Source organism: Dama dama, chromosome 15 (assembly GCF_033118175.1).
Source record: "Dama dama isolate Ldn47 chromosome 15, ASM3311817v1, whole genome shotgun sequence".
NCBI classification, from domain to species: Eukaryota; Metazoa; Chordata; class Mammalia; order Artiodactyla; family Cervidae; genus Dama; species Dama dama.
Genome location: NC_083695.1, coordinates 44917642 through 44928811, shown reverse-complemented (window position 1 = coordinate 44928811; position 11170 = coordinate 44917642). Strand labels below are relative to the sequence as shown.

Here is an 11170-nt window from a genome sequence, read left to right as displayed (position 1 = left end):
TAAGAATTTCCCACACTTTGTTGTGATCCACACAAAGGCTTTTTTTTTAGTGTACTCAGTGAAGCAGAAGTAGTTTTTTTTTTTTTTTTTTTTTAATTCCCTTGCTTTTTCTATGATTTAGTGGATGTTGGCAATTTGGTCTCTGGTTCTTCAACCTTTTCTAAAACCAGCTTGTACATCTGAAATTTCTTGCTTCATGTACTGCTGAAGTCTAGCTTGAAAGGTTATGAGCATAATCTTGTGAAATAAGTGCATCTGTACAGGAATTTTAACATTCTCTGGCATTGCCTTTTTTTGGGATTGGAATGAAAACTGAACTTTTCCAGTTCTATGGCCACTGAGTTTTCCAAATTTGCTGGCATATTGAGTGAAACACTAACAGAATCATTTTTAAGGATTTGAAATAGTTCAGCTGGAATTCCATCACCTCCACTAGCTTTATTCGTAGTAGTGCTTCCTAACACCCACTTGACTTCACACTCCAAGATGTCTGACTCTAGGTGAGTGATCATACCATTATGGTTATCTGGATCATTGAGATTTTTTTTGTACAGTTTTTCTGTGTATTCTTGCCACCTCCTCTTAATCCCTTCTACTGTTAGGTCCATACATTTCTGTCATTTATTGTGCCCATCTTTGTGTGAAATGTTCCCTTGATATCTCTAATTTTCTTGAAGATATCTCTAGTCTTTGCCATTCTCTTGTTTTCCTTTATTTCTTTGCATTGTTCACTTAAGGAAGGCTTTCTTATCTCTCCTTGCTTTTCTCTGGAACTCTGCATTCAGTTGGCTATGTCTTTCCCTTTCTCTTTTGCCTTTCAATTCTCTTCTTTTCTCAACTATTTGTAATGCCTCCTCATACAACCACTTTGCCTTCTGCATTTCTTTCTCTTGGGGATAGCTTTGGTCACCACCTCCTATACAGTGTTATGAACCTCCATCTATAGTTCTTCAGGCACTCTGTCTACCTGATCTAATCTTTTGAATCTACTCATCAACTCCACTGAATAATCACAAGGGATTTGATTTAGGTCATACCTGAATGGCCTAGTGGTGTTCCCTACTTTTTTCAATTTAAGCCTGAATTTTGCAATACAGAGTTGATGATCTGAGCCACAGTCAGCTCCAGGTCTTGCTTTTGCTGACTGTATAGAATTTCTCCATCTTCGGCTACAAAGAATATAATCAATCTGATTTTGGTATTGACTACCTGGTGATGTCCATGTGTAGTGTTGTCTCTTGTGTTGTTGGAAGACAGTGCTTGGTATGACCAATGTGTTCTCTTGGCAAAACTCTGTTAGCCTTTGCCCTGCTTCATTTTGTACTCCAAGGCCAAACTTGCCTGTTACTCCAGGTATCTCTTGACTTCCTACTTTTGCATTCCAGTCATCTATGATGAAAAGGACATCTTTTATTTGGTGTTAGTTCTGGAAAGTCTTGTAGCCCTTCATAAAACCACTCAACTTCACCTTCTCTGGCATTAGTGGTTAGGGTATAGACTTGGATTACTGTGATGTTGAATGGTTTGCCTTGGAAATGAATTGAGATCCTTCTGTTGTCTTTGAGATTGCACCCAAACACTGCATTTTGGACTTTTTTGTTGACTATGAGGGCTTCTCCATTTCTTCTAAGGGATTTTTGCTCACAGTAGTAGATATAATGGTCACCTAAATTAAATTCACTCATTCCCGTCCACTTAAGCTCCCTGATTCCTGAAATGTCTGTGTTCACTCTTGCCATCACTTCCTTGTCCACATCCAATTTACCTTGATTCATGAACCTAACACTCTAGAATCCTATGCAATGTTGTTCTTACAGCATTGAACTTTACTTTTACCACCAGACACAACAACAACTGAAAGACATTTTCACTTTACTCCAGCCTATTTGTTCTTTCTGGAGCTGTTTCTTTGCTCCTCCCCAGTAGTATATTTGACACCTACCAACATGGGGGGCTCATCTTCCTATGTCATATCTTTTTGCCATTTCATTGTGTTCATTGGGTTCTCATCACAAGAAAACTGAGGTTTGCCATTCCCTTCTCCAGTAGATGATATTTTGTCAAGCCCTGACTAGCAGGGGCATGCTTTTCATCTGCTCCATGTAGCCAGACAACATGACATGCCCAGTTAGCCCACTGCCAGAGCTGTTTGTAAATTTTGGAGACTAATCACTTGTTCACATTACTTGCAAATATTTTCTCCCAATCTGTCTGTGGATTGTCTTTTCATTGTGTTTATTATTTCCTTTGCTGTTAAAAAACTTTTGAGTTTAAGTAAATGTCATTGGTTTATTTTTGTTTTTATTTCAATTATTCTGGGAGTCATATTGAAAAAGATATTGCTGCCATTTATCTCAAAATGTATTCTGTCTGTTTTCCACTAGGACTTTTATGGTGTCTGATCTCACGTTTAGGTCTTTAATCTATTTTGAGCTTATTTTTTGTGTATGGTGTTAAAGAATAAACTAATTTTGTTTTTTTACATGTAACAATGTTCAGTTTTCCCAGCACCATTTGTTGAAGAGACTGTCTTTCCAATATTGTGTAGTTTTGCTTTTTAGTCATATTAATTGATCATGTTGCTGCTGCTGCTAAGTCGCTTCAGTCGTGTCCGACTCTGTGCAACCCCATGGACAGCAGCCCACCAGGCTCCTCCGTCCCTGGGGTTCTCCAGGCAAGAATACTGGAGTGGGTTGCCATTTCCTTCTCCAATACATGCATGCATGTTAAGTCACTTCAGTCATGTCCAACTCTCTGCAACCCCATGGACAGCAGTCCACCAGGTTCCTCTGTCCACGGAATTCTCTAGGCAAGAATACTGGAGTGGGTTGCCATTTCCTTCTCCAAATTGATCATAGGTGCATTAATTTATTTCTGGATTTTCTATCCTGCTGCATTGAGCTGTATTTCTATTTTTGTGCCAGTTCTTGTAATTTATTTTGAAATGCATCAAAAACTAAAATGAACTGATGAAGATAGAGAGAGTTAGATAGGTTAATATTAAAGGAAATACAACTGATAGTAATTGCAAATCCAGGTGGTGGAGAAAGGGGCGCCCACTGTACAATTGTTTCCACTTTACTGCAGGTTTGAAATGATTCATAATAAAAGTTTGGAAGAAAAAGAATTTACTGAATGATAAAAATAAAGACATGGATATAGCCAAGCAGATCATAGTTTATACTGGGTGACAAGTGACTATAATAAGAAGAGGCCAAGGGCTGCGGGAAGCCAGAGGAGCCAGCTGGCTAGGAAAGATTTCAGGTTTGAGGCACTCTGAGAGTGAAGTCTCAATAACTGGAGCCAGCAAGCTGAGGAAGTCTTTCCAGGAAGTCTAGGCCCACACTCACCAGTCTTGCAGCAGGTGGGCTTAGAGCAGAGGCTGGATGTTAGAGGGCACAGTTGTCTGGCTTGGGGGCCTCAGCCTTCGTGGTCAGGTGGGTTAGGGAAGTGGCCTTCTTAGCTCCTCAGGCTCTGTGTAGAGGATGGGCACAGAGGAGCACAAGCCTGGAGGCAGGGAGACCAGAGAGGCCTCTACTTAGTCCTGGAGGGAGCATGAGAGGCTGAAGAGGCCACGTGCCTCATGCTTACTCCCTCCTGGCATTCCCCTCATTTGAACCTCTGACTTATCCAGAATGACAGCCTGATGAACAGATTCTTCTACTTTACTTGGGGTCCAGGTTCTTGCCTTGAGCTTTCCCTCCCAGTGACAGTCATGCTGTGTGGCAGCTTTTGACAAGATGGCAGAGGTTGTAAAGGTCAGAGCAGCACCGCTGGGCCTCACTGGCAGAGGGTGTGCAGCAGGCACTTGCATCCCAGCTAGGCCACCATGGGGCAGGAATGACAATGGGCAATGTCCACTGAGGTCTGCAGGCCTGTGAGTGTCCTGGGGACATGATCAGAGAATGGAAGCTGTCAGGCTGCTGTGCAGCTAGGATGTGAAGGAAAGAACTCTGCACATATATAGGGTCTCTCACCACATTGCACTGCCAGTCACAGGGTCAGAGACAGGAGGAGTCAGACAGATGCCACCCACAGAGGGCTCAGCTAGAGATGCTTTCATCCTGGGTGTTCTTTAACCACTTCCCTCCCCAACCTGGACTCAGCAGGAAGGTGGGGGCAGAGCCAGGGTTCAGTGATAGAAGCCTTAAAAGTAGCTCCTGTTGGTGAAAGCCACCAGTTTCTAGATTCTGCGCCAGTCATTGGGAAACTCCACTGCTTCTACATCTCACTGAAGATCTGATAGTGGATGTTGCTATTTCTACTTCTTGGAGATGAAATTGGAGCTGGCGGATACTCAGCAATTTGCCTCAGTTTTGTGTCTGTGGGAGGCAGAGCTTGGATATGAACACTGCTCTAGACAGATGCCCATTAGTCAGAGACCACAGCCTATTGCACTGTAGCCTTGCAGTTCAGAATACTGAAGCCAGGACCAGTTTCCTGGGTCTATGTCCAGTTGCATCCAAGCTGGGTGCCATTACCAGTGGGAGCTTGTGTTATCCACCTGCCTCAGCTCTACAAATCCCAGTGATGTGGAGGCACAAATGGGCACACACAGAATTCACTCAGATAGAGGGCTTCTAACAGAAACACAACTGTGCAGGATCCTCCCCACACTGATGCAGGGACCCTTCCATGGGAAAGACCCATGCCTGGAGGAGACACGATGACCCTGTTGATGAAAAAAGACACACTAACAGAAGAGCAGACTCAGTTTTATATAGCAGAAACAGTGTTAGCCATAGACTCTATTCACCAACTTGGATTCATCCATGGAGACATCAAACCAGACAACCTTCTCCCGGACAGCAAGGGCCATGTGAAGCTTTCTGACTTTGGCCTATGCACAGGACTGAAAAAAGCACATAGGACAGAATTTTATAGGAATCTGAACCACAGCCTCCCCAGTGATTTCGCTTTTCAGAACCTGAATTCCAAAAAGCAGAAACCTGGAAAAGAAATAGATGTCAGCTAGCCTTCTCCACAGTAGTCACTCCTGACTACATTGCTCCTGAGGTGTTCATGCAGACTGGGTACAATAAGCTCTGTGACTGGTGGTCACTGGGGGTGATCAAGTATGAAATGCTATTTGGCTACCCACCTTTCTGTTCTGAGTCCCCTCAAGAGACACATAAGAAGGTGATGAACTGGAAAGAAACTTTGACTTTTCCTCCAGAAGTTCCTATTTCTGAGAAAGCCAAGGATCTAATTTTGAGATTCTGCTGTGAATGGGAACATAGAATTGGAGCCTCTAGAGTTGAAGAAATAAAAAATAATTCTTTTTTTTGAAGGTGTTGACTGGGAACATATCAGAGAGAGACCTGCTGCAATATCTACTGAAATCAAAAGCATTGATGACACCTCAAACTTCGATGAGTTTCCAGAATCTGATATTCTTAAGCCAACAGTGGCAACAAGTAATCACCCTGAGACAGACTACAAGAACAAAGACTGGGTCTTCATCAGTTATACCTACAAGCACTTTGAGGGCCTGCCGGCGGGGGGACAGAAAGGGCAGTACCTTCCTACATGAAAGCAGAAAAATAGTTTTCCTTGAAATGGCATCCTAAATCAAGCAGAACTCTTTGTACAACATCTTGGTTTTCTCTTTTGAAAGAGTTTCCAGGAAGTTTATGGAACCACCAACGTGTCATGGTGATCATGGTGATAGTAAGTGGATTCTATTCCATAACACATCTGATGACCGGTAGAACAAAGACAACCGTTTCTACTGTATTGGCTATGAACAGCTGTCCTGCTTCTTTAGAAGCTTCATGAGCCAGTCTGATGTTAAAAAAAAAAAAAAAAAAAACTCAAATTTTCCTAAGTTCATCAGAATGAAGGAGAAAAACAGCCATCATCCAACTTTGAGACTGTTAACATAAACTTATTATCAGCCAGTTCTATGATTCAGTGACATGCTTCCTGTCAAGACTACCAAGTATTTTTCTTCTTTACAGCTAGAAGTTCGTAGTACTAAAGGAAATATAGCAAGAAAGAGCATCAGCAGCCAACATTCTGGCTGAAGGAAATGACCCACCATTCTGAATGGGTGGTTATGGTGGTTTCTTCCCACACCTCAGCCTCTGGCAAGTGGCTTTTGTAGCCTCCAATCATGGTGCACTTTATTTATGGTACTAGGATAAAGACCCTCAATCCATTTTGATTTATTTGCTCCTGCCCATCTAAAATACTCATGCTACTTTTCTGAATGTTGATGAAGGATGCCAGCTTGATCCACTGTTGCTCTTAGAAGGCCCAAAGGCTGCTGGACATCACCAAGGAGTCTCAGATCATGTGGAAAATCCTTATTTTCTCTTCACATCTGTATCAGAAAATCCCTTTGGATATTGCCATAGACCAGCAATACCCACAAGTGCTGCCAACAGGACCTTGGCTCATTCCTGGGAACACAGCAGGGGGAGCCGGGCAGAAGCTGGAGACCTAGAACCCACTTGGCTAAGGTGCTGCTCCTATTCCGTCTCCAGGACCTCCTTACAAGCAGTGAGGGAACCAGCCTAGTACAAATTGCAGGGCCAGCCTACAGATCCTTGTACACTTCACTCCTCAATCTCTGATGCAACAGTATTTGTATTCTTAGTGTTTCTCCTCTCCCAACTTTAACCATTTTGCCTTGGAATCATGATTACGAATTTTTCCTTTGCAGATGCCTTACTGAGGGATAGTCCTCTCCACCCTAAAGGGTGGCCTGCAGGCCTTGGCTGACCAGGCCTCTCTGCTGGGGTGGTCTCTGAAGAGAGACCCTCTGAATTTTAGCATGAAGTGCCTTTTCTTTCACAGCTGCCACCACCTTTAGAGAACTTTTGCTTCATCAGAAAGATGTGGAGGCTCCATATTAATGCATTATTGCTTTAAAAAATTTTGAAGACTCTTAAAGCGTCAATTGCACCTATGTGGTAACTTTGCCTATTGCAAAGTGTTATGGTCAAGTCACAACTGGGAGACTGCTTTCTGCCAGTCTTGAGGTTGTAAACATCACCTATGAAAGGAAAGTATGTCCTAGCTTAGCCATTCAGGAAAAAAAAAAATGAACATCAAAGTTTTAGTAGTAAGTGAAACTGCTTTGGATTTTAATGACTTAGAGGAAGGGAAAAGAATTTTAGGGAAATGTTAACTCGGGATGAAGATAATGTGTTTGCCCCTTATTCTTTCAGTCATGCTTGCTGGTGACAAGGAAGTGAGAGTCTTTTGTGTAACTATGTAGTTTCTTTGGATTACTAAATAGTTGGGGTCTTGACTCCCATGTGTTTGGCAAGAGTGTGTGGTAAGCTTGGGTAATGAGAATAAGAGGGTGATAGTCTATATGTTGGAAAGTGGCATGGGATATTTTTTTTGAGTGGGGGGATGAATGCCCACATTTTAACTTTTAAATTTCTGGATAAGCTGTGTGAAAACAGTTGTATTTAAAAAAAGAAGAAGAAGAAGTAGATCTGGTACATATATACAATGGAATATTATTCAACCATTAAAAAGAATGAAATAATGCCATTTGCAGCAACATGGATGAACCTAGAGATTGTTATACTGAGTGAAGTAAATTAAACAAAGAAAGAGAAATATACTGTGTCATACCTTATATATGGAGTCTAAAAAGAAATACAAATAAATTTACTTACAAAACATAGGCTCACAGATTTAGAGAACGAACTTATGGTTGCTGAAGAAAGGGATAGTTAGGGAGTTTGGGATAGATATGTACACAGTACTATGTTTAAGATGGATAGCCAACAAGGACCTACTGTATAGTACATGGAACTCTGCTCAATGTTAAGCAGCAGCTTGGATAAGAGGAGAGTTTAAGGGAGAATGGATACATATATATGTATGGCTGAATGCCTTCACTGTTGAGCCGAAAGTATCACATTGTTAATCAGCTATACCCTAATACAAAATAAAATGTTTAAAACAAAAAAGTTTGACTGGCCTGTAATGGTACCTCATTGAGGTTTTGATTTGCATTTCTCCGATAATGACTGATGTTGAGCATCTTTTCATGTGTTTGTTAGCCATCTGTATGTCTTCTTTGGAGAAATGTCTGTTTAGATCTTTGGCCCGTTTTTTGATTGGGTCATTCATTTTTCTGGAATTGAGCCGCAGGAGTTGCTTGTATATTTTTGAGATTAATCCTTTGTCTGTTTCTTCATTTGCTATTATTTTCTCCCAATCTGAAGGCTGTCTTTTCACCTTGCTTATAGTTTCCTTTGTTGTGCAAAAGCTTTTAAGTTTCATTAGGTCCCATTTGTTTATTTTTGCTTTTATTTCCAATATTCTAGGAGGTGGGTCATAGAGTATCTTGCTGTGATTTATGTCGGAGAGTGATTTGCCTATGTTCTCCTCTAGGAGTTTTATAGTTTCTGGTCTTACATTTAGATCTTTAATCCAAAAGTCTACAAGCAATAAATGCTGGAGAGGATGTGGAGAAAAGGGAACTCTCTTACACTGTTGGTGGGAATACAAACTAGTACAGCCACTATGGAGAGCAGTGTGGAGATTCCTTAAAAAATTGGACATAGAACTGCCATATGACCCAGCAATCCCACTCTTGTGCATACACACCGAGGAAACCAGATCTGAAAGAGACACGTGTACCCCAATGTTCATCGCAGCAGTTTATAATAGCCAGGACATGGAAGCAACCTAGATGCCCATCAGCAGACGAATGGATAAGGAAGCTGTGGTACATATACACCATGGAATTTTACTCAGCCATTAAAAAGAATTCATTTGAATCAGTTCTAATGAGATGGGATGAAACTGGAGCCCATTATACAGAGTGAAGTAAGCCAAAAAGATAAAGACCAATACAGTATACTAACGCATATATATGGAATTTAGAAAGATGGTAACGATAACCCTATATGCAAAACAGAAAAAGAGACACAGATATACAGAACAGACTTTTAGACTCTGTCGGAGAAGGTGAGGGTGGGATGTTCTGAGAGAACAGCATTAAAACAAGTATACTATCACAGGTGAAACAGATCACCAGCCCAGGTTGGATGCATGAGATGGGTGTTCAGAGCTGGTGCACTGGGAAGACCCAGAGAGAAGGGACGGGGAGGGAGGTGGGAGGGGGGTTCAGGATGGGGAACACATGTAAATCCATGGCTGATTCATGTCAATGTATGGCAAAAACCACTACAATGTTGTAAAGTAATTAGCCTCCAATGAATAAAAATAAATGGAAAAAAATAAAACAAAAAAGTTTAAAAAATATTACAGTCACCAGGCTATCACAACACACATCTTTAATTTGGAAAAAAAAATTTGTTAAGATTCTCTTTTTGAAATGCAGCAGACTTAAGTGTATCATTTGATAAGTTCTGACAAATGCAAATACATGAAGACTCAGAACACCAGGGTTGCCCCAGAATGTCCTCTCAGCTCCTTTCACAGGCAATCCCTGCCCTCAACCCCTGGAGCCAGCTCCTCCCTGATTTCTTCCTCCAAAGGCTAGTTTGCTGCTCTAGAACTTCTCCTCAGTGACTCATACGGAATGAGCCCAGAGTCTGGCCTGGGGCATTTGCCACTGTGGTTTGGGGATTCGCCGCTGCTGTGTGTTGCTTGGGATTTGCTTGGGATTTAACCCTGGAAGGCAGGCTGGAGGCACCACCTGGTCACACTTTTTCCTATATGTGACCAGACCAGAGTGAGTATCTGCAAGAAGTCCAGCAGGTGAGCCCAGCGTGCGAGGCCGTAGTAGGGAACAATTCAGAGCAAGTCTTCCCCTGAGGTCTGGTGTCGTGCTCTGCATCTGCCAGAGCCTCTCTGTGGGGCCTGTGGGGCCGGAGAACCTGAGGGGTTCACTGCACACACACAGCGTGGGGCCCCCCAGCAAGCAGCCTGGGTAGAGGCTGCCCCTCCACCATGACAAGTCCCCCCTTGTCCCAACCTAATGTGTCCAGAGGTAACAACCGCAAAGAAACACTCTTTTATACGTAACTCTTACCTAAATATACTCTACAAGGATATTTTTAAATTAATAGGATCTTGTAGTACATAGAATTTTCCAACTTTATGCACAGTACTCTATTGCATGGATGGGCCAATTTCATTAGTCTCTCTTGGTCAATATTCAGATTATTCCTAATAGGTTGATACTAGATGTCATACTGTAGGACTATCCTGATATTTACCACCCTGTGAACTTGGGAAAGGAATTCCCTCGATCAAGACCAAAGTAGAATTTCTGCCTTAAGTGGAGAACCAGGTAACGATTGGTCAAAGTCCAGTTTCTCTCAAAGTGGATATGCCACTCAGCATGTGGTGCTCTAGATCTGCCCTCCCCAGGGCAGCTCACATTCATCTGTGTACCCTAGTCAGTTTCAAGCAAGTTAGATGCCCTCCTCCTGCTCATCTCCATCAGCTTCCCAGCTCTTTGGAACCCCCGGGTGGCCTGGGGTATCATTTTCTTTCAGAGTGAAAGCTTTCCATTCCAGGAAGGATTGGTCTCCCTTCCAGGGACTGTCAGTCCTTCTGCCATGTGAAGCTGATGGGCAGTGAACTGTATGTGGAAATGCAGCAAATACAGCCCTGGAAACCAATTTTAGGCCTTCCTGTCATTTCATTTTCTTCCCTTGGTTGATACTGTTGGAGGAATTACAGTATGATGGGTATAAATTTGGGAAGAAAAAGGGACAGCTTTCTGGACAAAACAACAGTCCTTTATCTGAAAGTTTCTTTTGCTGAAATATTGAAACCATCACCCTGCCTTCCAGTTTGGAGACTTGCCAGAACTCAGAAGCCATCCTTTGAGAGCAGCACTGCCTAGGACAGAGGGACTCTGTTGCAAAGCTGATGCAGCACCTGAGCAGGGCTGAAGGCAGCAGGAAACCCAAGGAGGAAGGAAGGCACCCAGGTGGCAGGCAGTGTGCACTGCTCCTGGGAGGAAGCAGAATGGTCTGTGTGCTGGATTATCAGCCAGCCCTGACCTCTGCTGCTGCCCTCCCTCCAGTAACCACATGGAAGGAGAGGGTGGGCTCAATCTTCACCACGAGGCTGGGACCGCCAGGTGGGGTTTATGCTTCCAACATAAACATGTTGGAAAACATGTCCCAAAACATGTCAGCAGGCCAAGAATCTATTTACTTCAAAAGAGAATTTGCAAACCCCACCTTGATCTGATGGAAGCTACAGGAACATCTGAAGC

At 42.7% G+C, this 11170-nt stretch overlaps 1 pseudogene; it reads left to right on the top strand.

Moving 5' to 3' along the window:
* The first annotated feature begins 4648 nt into the window (after nt 1-4648).
* On the top strand, nt 4649-5547 carry LOC133070666 (serine/threonine-protein kinase 38-like; annotated as a pseudogene).
* Nucleotides 5548-11170: the final 5623 nt, after the last annotated feature.